Genomic DNA, 7,906 nt, shown 5'->3' on the forward strand with positions numbered 1-7,906 from the left:
AAGATTGTGTGATCATACTTAAAAAATGTGGTTACATGAAAAAATTGTGATCACACTTAAAATGTGATTACATGAAAAAGTTGTGTGATTATGCTTAAAAATGTGATCACATGAAAAAAAATGTGATTATGCTTAAAAAAATGTGATTACATGAAAAAATTGTGATCATACTTAAAAAGTGTGGTTACATGAAAAAATTGTGATCATGCTTAAAAATGTGATTACATGAAAAAAGTTGTGATTATGCCTAAAAATGTGATTACATGAAAAGTTATGATTACACTTAAAAAATGTGATCACATGAAAAAATACACTCTTTCACTCCCACTACAACACATTTTAGTAACACGCGACCTTCAGAATGTCTGCTTTCACACTTTTAATTAAAAGGAATTTCACTCTTAATAAAACTAACAGACAATTAATGTGCCGTGTGGTATAGCACAGATTTAAATCATTTTAGAGACCTTAACTAAAATGCTAGGCATCATGGGAAAAAGAGCCTCTGTCCCCATTTCCATACTTATTTTAACATGCCTTTGCCAACTTCAACCCACCACTGCACTTTTAGAAATAAAGGTCCTGTGCAGGTACATTTTTGGTTCATCAAGGTACAAACAATGTAAATGTTCCCTCAAAGGTACAACAGTGGTTTTAAGGTCTGATTGTGAACCTTAAATAAGTTTTTTCAGGTGAAAAGTCTGTATTTGTATCTTTTCATAACCAAATGTTTTAAAACAGAACAGTAAAATAAAAGCCTGGAGACGAGACGGGGTGTGTGGAGTCAGTACAGCTTAGAAAATATCATTTCAGTGGATTATGGTACAGTTATGTTCCCTAAAGGGGAAAACGTTTCATTGAGATGTCTGAGCATAATGTACATAAAAAATTGTGATTAATTGCCCCGTCTCGCTATAAATTTTGCTTTAAAACCATGTTTTAATGCCTTTATTCTTTGTTATTGCTCACTGTGTAGTCTTTAGCATGCTCACTAGCAAATTAGCATAGACAGTAATGAAGCCTAGCTGTCTTGTATAACATATGGGGTAGTTTGTAATACCTAAAGTCCAGTCTGAACATAGCAAATCAAATACTATTAGTTTGAATAGCAACTAGCAATTTTTATATTAAAAAAATTACGTGAGTAATAACATTTTTATAGTAGGTCAATGCTATGGCTTATAAACAGCTTTATCCACCATTTATTGGGGTTTGAATAGGGAAATGCATCAGATTTCAATGAGTTCTCCTTCCAAAATTGATACTTATGTTCATCTAACACACTTCACTTGAGCTCATAAAGTTGGAATGGCCTTTAAGGTGGGGGACTCCCCAGAGGAGAAATGGTGAGGCCAAATGGACGAGGGCTTGTTAAAAATTGTACTGGAACAGGCAGTCAGTGTATAGAAATGTAGAAAACAAGCAAATAAACAAACAAAAACACTCAATTTATGGAATCTTTCATTTTTTTTTTCCCTTGGAAATGTAATCAAAACAGTTGGTACATTCATCACTGTCTCCATTTATTCCTTTCTAGAAAAAGTTAATGACAAGTTTTCATAAAAACTGAAACCGAAACACAGTAAAAATGAACGAGAAGGGGCACTTTCACTGCAGAAATGGAAACCAATTAACAGTCAAGAGTTGGATTCTCACTCCAACTGGCTTTCAACACAGTTTAGTTGTGGAGCGAGAATCAGTGAAATCCTGTGTACTGAAATAGAGCAAAACACTTCTGTTTTCTGTTCTATTCTATGTACAGTCATAATCAGGGGTGGTCAATCCCGGCCCTGGAGATCGACCACCCTGGAGAGTTCAGATCCAACACACCTGGCTCTCATAGCCAGATGCCCCTGAAGGCCTTCGTTGCCTGGATCAGGTGTGTTAGATTAGGGTTGGAGCTGAACTCTGCAGGGTGGTAGATCTCCAGGACCAGGTTTGGCACCCCTGGTCAAATGTATTGTCCATGGTGATCCACTGTGCGCTGTAGATGCAGCAGATTGAGATCATGTTAACAAAATCAGGAGGATTCCTTAAACACCATCATCGATTCTTGGAGGTGTTAGTAATGCTAAGAGTCTCTTGCACATGAATAAAGAATTAAGGATGAAATGACAGACACTTCAGCTGTTCACTTGACGATCATCATTGTGCACTTGCAGCTTTTCAGATCTACTAAATTGGTTCACAATGCCGGGTGTGAACCCCAATTCTGTTTTGCGGAACAACTGGACGCTTTTCTAAACTGCTTTGCAATAGCTTCACATGTAAAATGTGAGGGTCTTTAGATCTTGCCACCCATTTTCTCCCCCATGTTGTGATGTTGGTACTCATCAGCACTCAAAGCTTTCAGCTGTTCAAACCAGCTTGGAGCTAAAAGAGTTTCCAACATGTGCTTTTAGCAATAGTTTGGGAAGGAAAATGGACAAAACCTTCTCTTCATAGCAAGGAAAACACTTTGCTGAACATGAGGCTATATGTACCCAAAGGATTAGCTAGCAAAAACGTTCCATATGCCAACTCTTAAAAGCTCTTAAAATCCTACTTAAAAGCTACACATGAAGATTCTTTCAAGACAAATGTACAAGTGGGAACTTCTTTCTGGTTTTTACTGAACTTAATCTGACAAAAACAGCATAATTTGTAGCTTTTGGCTCAAAAACACACAAAAACATGATTTTTTCAGCTTGTTCTAGCTACTGCACATGTGCGTATCTGGGGGATTTTCCCACCTGCGACTTCAAACAGCAAGCTGATTGGTCCATTTTATAGAAGGGTCGACTTTCCCCATGAACAGACATCATGTTGAGCATTATAAGTTTTCCTGTTCATATTTCAACCAGTGACCTGTCTCCTCCTGTGTAATAGCTCTAGATACCCTCGGTGAGCTAATCAGCTAGCCACGCTAGCTGTGTAATGCAAAACTTTTCATTAAAATTGTGATTAATTTTTTGTCTCGCTATAAACTTTAAAACCATGTTTGTAATGCCTTTATTCTTTGTTATTGCTAACTGTGTAGTCTTTAGCATGCTCACTAGCAAATTAGCATAGACAGTAAAGAAGCTTAGCAGTCTTGTATAACAGATGGAGTAGTTTGTAATACCTAAAGTCCAGTCTGAACATAGCAAATCAAATACTATTAGTTTGAAATGCAATTAGCAAATTTTATATGAAATTAATGTGAATAATAAACATTGTTATAGTAGGTCAATGCTATGGCTTATAAACAGTTTATCCACCATTTATTGGCGTTTGAAAAGGGAAATGCATCAGATTTCAATGATTTCTGACCGAGTTCTCCTTCCAAAATTGATACCAATGTTCATCTAAGTTCATCATTAAGTCTTCAGTCATGGTTGAGACAGGGACAGTTTTAGCAGTCAAATTCAGGTAACTTTCCATTTTTCTAAACGCAGCTTATTTTTAGCAGTCATCTCTTTTTTGCTTACATCTGTAAACACTGGTAGAATTATGTTCATTTTTACAAAGGTGGAAAATGTTAGAAGACCCCAGAATCAGGTTGGCTAACAAAACAATACCCTCATCTGCTCCAGGCTTCCAGCTGGTGGTTGGCAGCAATTAGCATAACATTAGCATCAACGTAAGCGCTCCAAAACATGCACAGGAATTCACTTATATGCTCCATGTTTACGACTAGCAGCTGTTAGCGGTTAGCATGACAGTGGTTAAAGTAGGTTTTCCCACACAGCTTCCAGATATCCTCCATGTTTCTGACGAGCTGTCATTAGTGATTCGTGAAATGCTAAGGCTCAAAATGAGTTTTGCCAAACATGGACATCAACTTCCAAATGGACATCCTCCATGTTTCTGAGTAGCGGATGTTATCAGTTAGCATAATGTTAGAACTCAAACATTTTACCTGAACATCTACAACATGTACCTCATATCCTTGATGTTTCTGACTATTGTTAGCAGTTACAGCAGTTACTTTAGTGGTCAAAGTACATTTTTCCACATGTGCACAGCAAACTAGCATTTTAATGACTAGCAGCTGTTTTTGTAATATTAGCGGTTCAGCTAAGTTTTCCCAAAGATACAAAAAATATTAATTCTTCCAAGTTTCTGGCTACAATGAGCACAAAGCCTTCATGATTAAGTCTTTCTAAGTGAAAAACAGGGTCTTCTTGTGGGTAAATGAAGGCATTTTAAGACTTAATGTCACTTAAAATCCTAAAAAGGAACAGCACATTTTAGTGTTTTTTACACCTGATTCAACTTGTGAAGGGTTTGATGAGTTGAATCAGGTGTCGGTGTGCAGTCGTGGATTCAAGCACCAGATGTTTCTCCACCTCCAGTTCTACTGAGACATGTAGGACATAATAAGAACATCATCTACACAACACATCAAAGGTTTGGGGACATTATGTTGTCTTTTAAAAATGTTCTAAGGAATTCCTTTTTACTGTTCCTTTTCATTTTTTTAAAGAAATTAGCATGAAAGCCAAACTCGTTCATAAACTTTCCCTTTTCAGTTATATACAGTGTCTATATTAGTCTGGAAAACATGGGACTTGGTTTTAAAATGCTTTAGGCTTGGTCGCCCCCTTCTGGCACAATACATTATTTTTCAGTAATACTGCAGCAACTTGTCAATTTTTCAAAGTTACTTATCATCCTTTTTGCTAATCAACCCTATTTTGTCTTTCAGTTTTCAGCTATTGGCAAATTGGTGATTGAACACATTTGAATCATGTAAATTCACAACTTAATTTCTCATAATTTCAGTGTATTTTCTTACTATTTGTGTAGACAAATTTGCAGATGACAGATTTCCATTTAATAGGTTAAGTTATTGTAAACTTTACAAAAAATCTGCCCATTTGAAATTCAAACACTTTGAAAAGCTGTCCCCAAACCTCTGACGGGCTGTGTTTGTCCGTACAATGAAAAAAGAACACAAAACGGAGCTTCACGAAAAATCAAAGCAAATAAATAACTGGGTTTGAGTCAGAAAATCAGTCAGACAGGGTTCAGACAGTTATACTCAGTGGACCAAACCTCAGTTTTTTCAAATGATTCACAGAACAAAGACTGCAAAATGATTGAAAGCGTCCCTTTGAACCTTCTGTGCTATTCGGAAAACCTGAGCATGACGATGCTTTTGGGAAAGGTGGCTACTGAGCGTGAAATCTGAAAACAGCCTGTCAGACTATATTTGGTGTCAGCACTGAAAAAACTGATAGAGTGAATTTAACTGATTCAAACATGTTTATCGCTGCTGTCATAACCTTGTATCTCCATTTTGGTTGTTTTTCAGTTTTTTACATAATTTGAAAATACCTGTTGTTCTTTACAGTGTGTGTAAATTTCATGATGAATGGACAAAAAGAAACGACCCAAAATTACTTTGAAATTTACTTTAGTTCCATTGACTTACATTAAAAATAAAGTATGTTTTTTCCTTCTCCTGTAAAGTTACCATTTTGGAGATACGAGGTTTTGTTCCGACAACAGCGACATAGTTTTCACATGAATAAAGACAACATATTATGATGTCTTTTGATTTACACATAACTGGCAATAACTGTGTTGATGTTTCTGTGATGTAATGTATATTATTCATGTGAAATTGATGCATTTTGAACCAAGAAAATTCATTGCATTACTTATTCAGTGAGTGTTAATATCGCAAATGTATTTGGATCAACATTGTATTTAGAGGGCATTCCATTTGCAACCTCTAATACATTTGGTGTCCATCATAGGAAAACTATTTTTTACACCATAAATATGTAGTATAAATAATCTCTGATAAATGGACCAAAAGAAATGATCCAACATTATTTTTGTTCCATTAAATTCTGGTTTCATTAACGTACATTAAAGTTCAAAATGTGTTTTTCTTCTCCAGTTACCATTTTGAGACAGCAATTTTTTATTTTATCACAAAATGGATGTTTATGATAATGTCATAATATGCATATTACCTTTAATATGCAAATTTCATTAAAAAAAACAAGAAGGTCAAACACTATTATATTGACAGGATGTGGCCAATTAGTCCATCTACAGTCATTCACTGATGCCCAAATCATTCAGGATACAATGTAAGAATGGTGCATGAAATGGTTCTATATAGAACCATAAACACCCAAACAACCCTTTGCATGATTAAAAGGTTCTTTGCATCATGAAAGCGTTCTTCACACTGATGGGGAATGTGTTGTAGATGGTTCTATATAGAACCCAAAAGGGCTCTTCTTTTATTTTCGTGTTAAGCTTGTAACAATAGAAGAACCCTTTTGGGTGCTATATAGAACCCTTTTTAAAAAAAGGTTCTTACTGTATAGAAGTGTCTACAACACATTCATGCACATTTTCCATGAATCCGAAAAGCACTTTCATGACACGAAGAACCGTTTAATCATGCAAAGGGTTCTTTGAGTGTTAGAAATACATGTGTGATATAATATTTGATTAGATTATTTGATTAAATTATAATCAAACTGACTGTCCAAACTCATTTATCTTAAACTAAAGTGTACAGTTTTCTATTCATATTATTTTTAGCATATTATGTTTAGAATGAATAAAAGAAAATAGGTATTAACACTAAACTGTAGCAATTAGTCTGACATATTTAAATAATATTCAAGAAATTTTCATACATGGCTATTAACATATCATTCAATTTTACATTGTTGTTCTTTGCGAGGTTCGCACATTAAACAGTGTTTAGGAAATGCCCCGTAAATAAGATGTTATCACCACAGACATTTTGTCCAGTGCTGACCACTGGGACGTGTGGAATGTATATGATGTGTTATATGGTACAAATGATTTCTTTAAAAATGTACACAAAGCACAAATATCATTGCAATATTCTGGTGTTAGGGGAGCACTATGAAGCTAGATTCACTTAACCAGCAAGCTAACTGGTTTAATTACAGGTGGTCCAAACTTAAACTGATTGGTCACCATATTTTCCTTCCCACCGGACTGCTTCTTCAGTTTCATACTGGAGCTACGAGGCTAATTTAGCTTCCCTGCTAAAATAAAAAAAACAGCTTGTACAGATGAAGTTAGTTCAGCTAGTTGACCAGCACTGGGATATATTTTTGTTTGAGTTTCATAGTCTAGCTGGTCTACCTGCATGACCAACATGACCAAACTGGTCAACCAGCACAACCAGTTTGTGACTAGCATGCTAGTCACATGACTGGAATGACAGAATTGGCCAAGCTGGTCGTGTAACTCAAATAAAGCCATATTATATGCTTAACTAAGCATAGGGTATGTTTCACCTAGTCCAGCTTCTCGACCACCTTGACCGTTAAAGACTAGCTTAGCGTCTGAAACCAGCTACCAGCAAAAGCTGGTCTTAGCTAGATCTTTCAGCAGGTGATAGCAAGTAATGGAAGCTAATAGCTGTCAGGTTAGCATTTTTAAACTACATACCTAGTTTATTACACACATCAAGCTATTTTTTAATCTCAAATAAACCGAATTCAGGCTACAATATAGCTGCTGCTACTGATTTAGTTATGCTAATGTACTTTTGTCCATGTTTATAGACAACAGTGTGTCATAAACCACATAATCAAGTCTATTAGAGATTCCTGAACATCTCCACACGGTTTGAGACAAATATGAGAAGATTTGAGCGTTCAGTTACCTCAACGCTATTTATGAGTAGCAAAAGCTGCTTGTTAGCGATATTAGCTGTGTAGCTCCTCTGCAAAACCAAAGAACACCAAACATGCCTTGGCTGAGTGACCCCATTTAAGGTAAGAAGGTAAGAAAATGTGCAGATTTTATTCATTTATTTATTTGCATACATGTTTAAATATTGCTTTAAGTCCACAGCTAGCTGGCTAACCCACAAAACTAGCTTCATAGCACAACCTCGAATCCAGGATCAGGCTCCATGTGTTTACAGTGCCTT

The sequence above is a fragment of the Colossoma macropomum genome, unplaced genomic scaffold (genome assembly GCF_904425465.1).
Source record: "Colossoma macropomum unplaced genomic scaffold, Colossoma_macropomum, whole genome shotgun sequence".
Taxonomy (NCBI): Eukaryota; Metazoa; Chordata; class Actinopteri; order Characiformes; family Serrasalmidae; genus Colossoma; species Colossoma macropomum.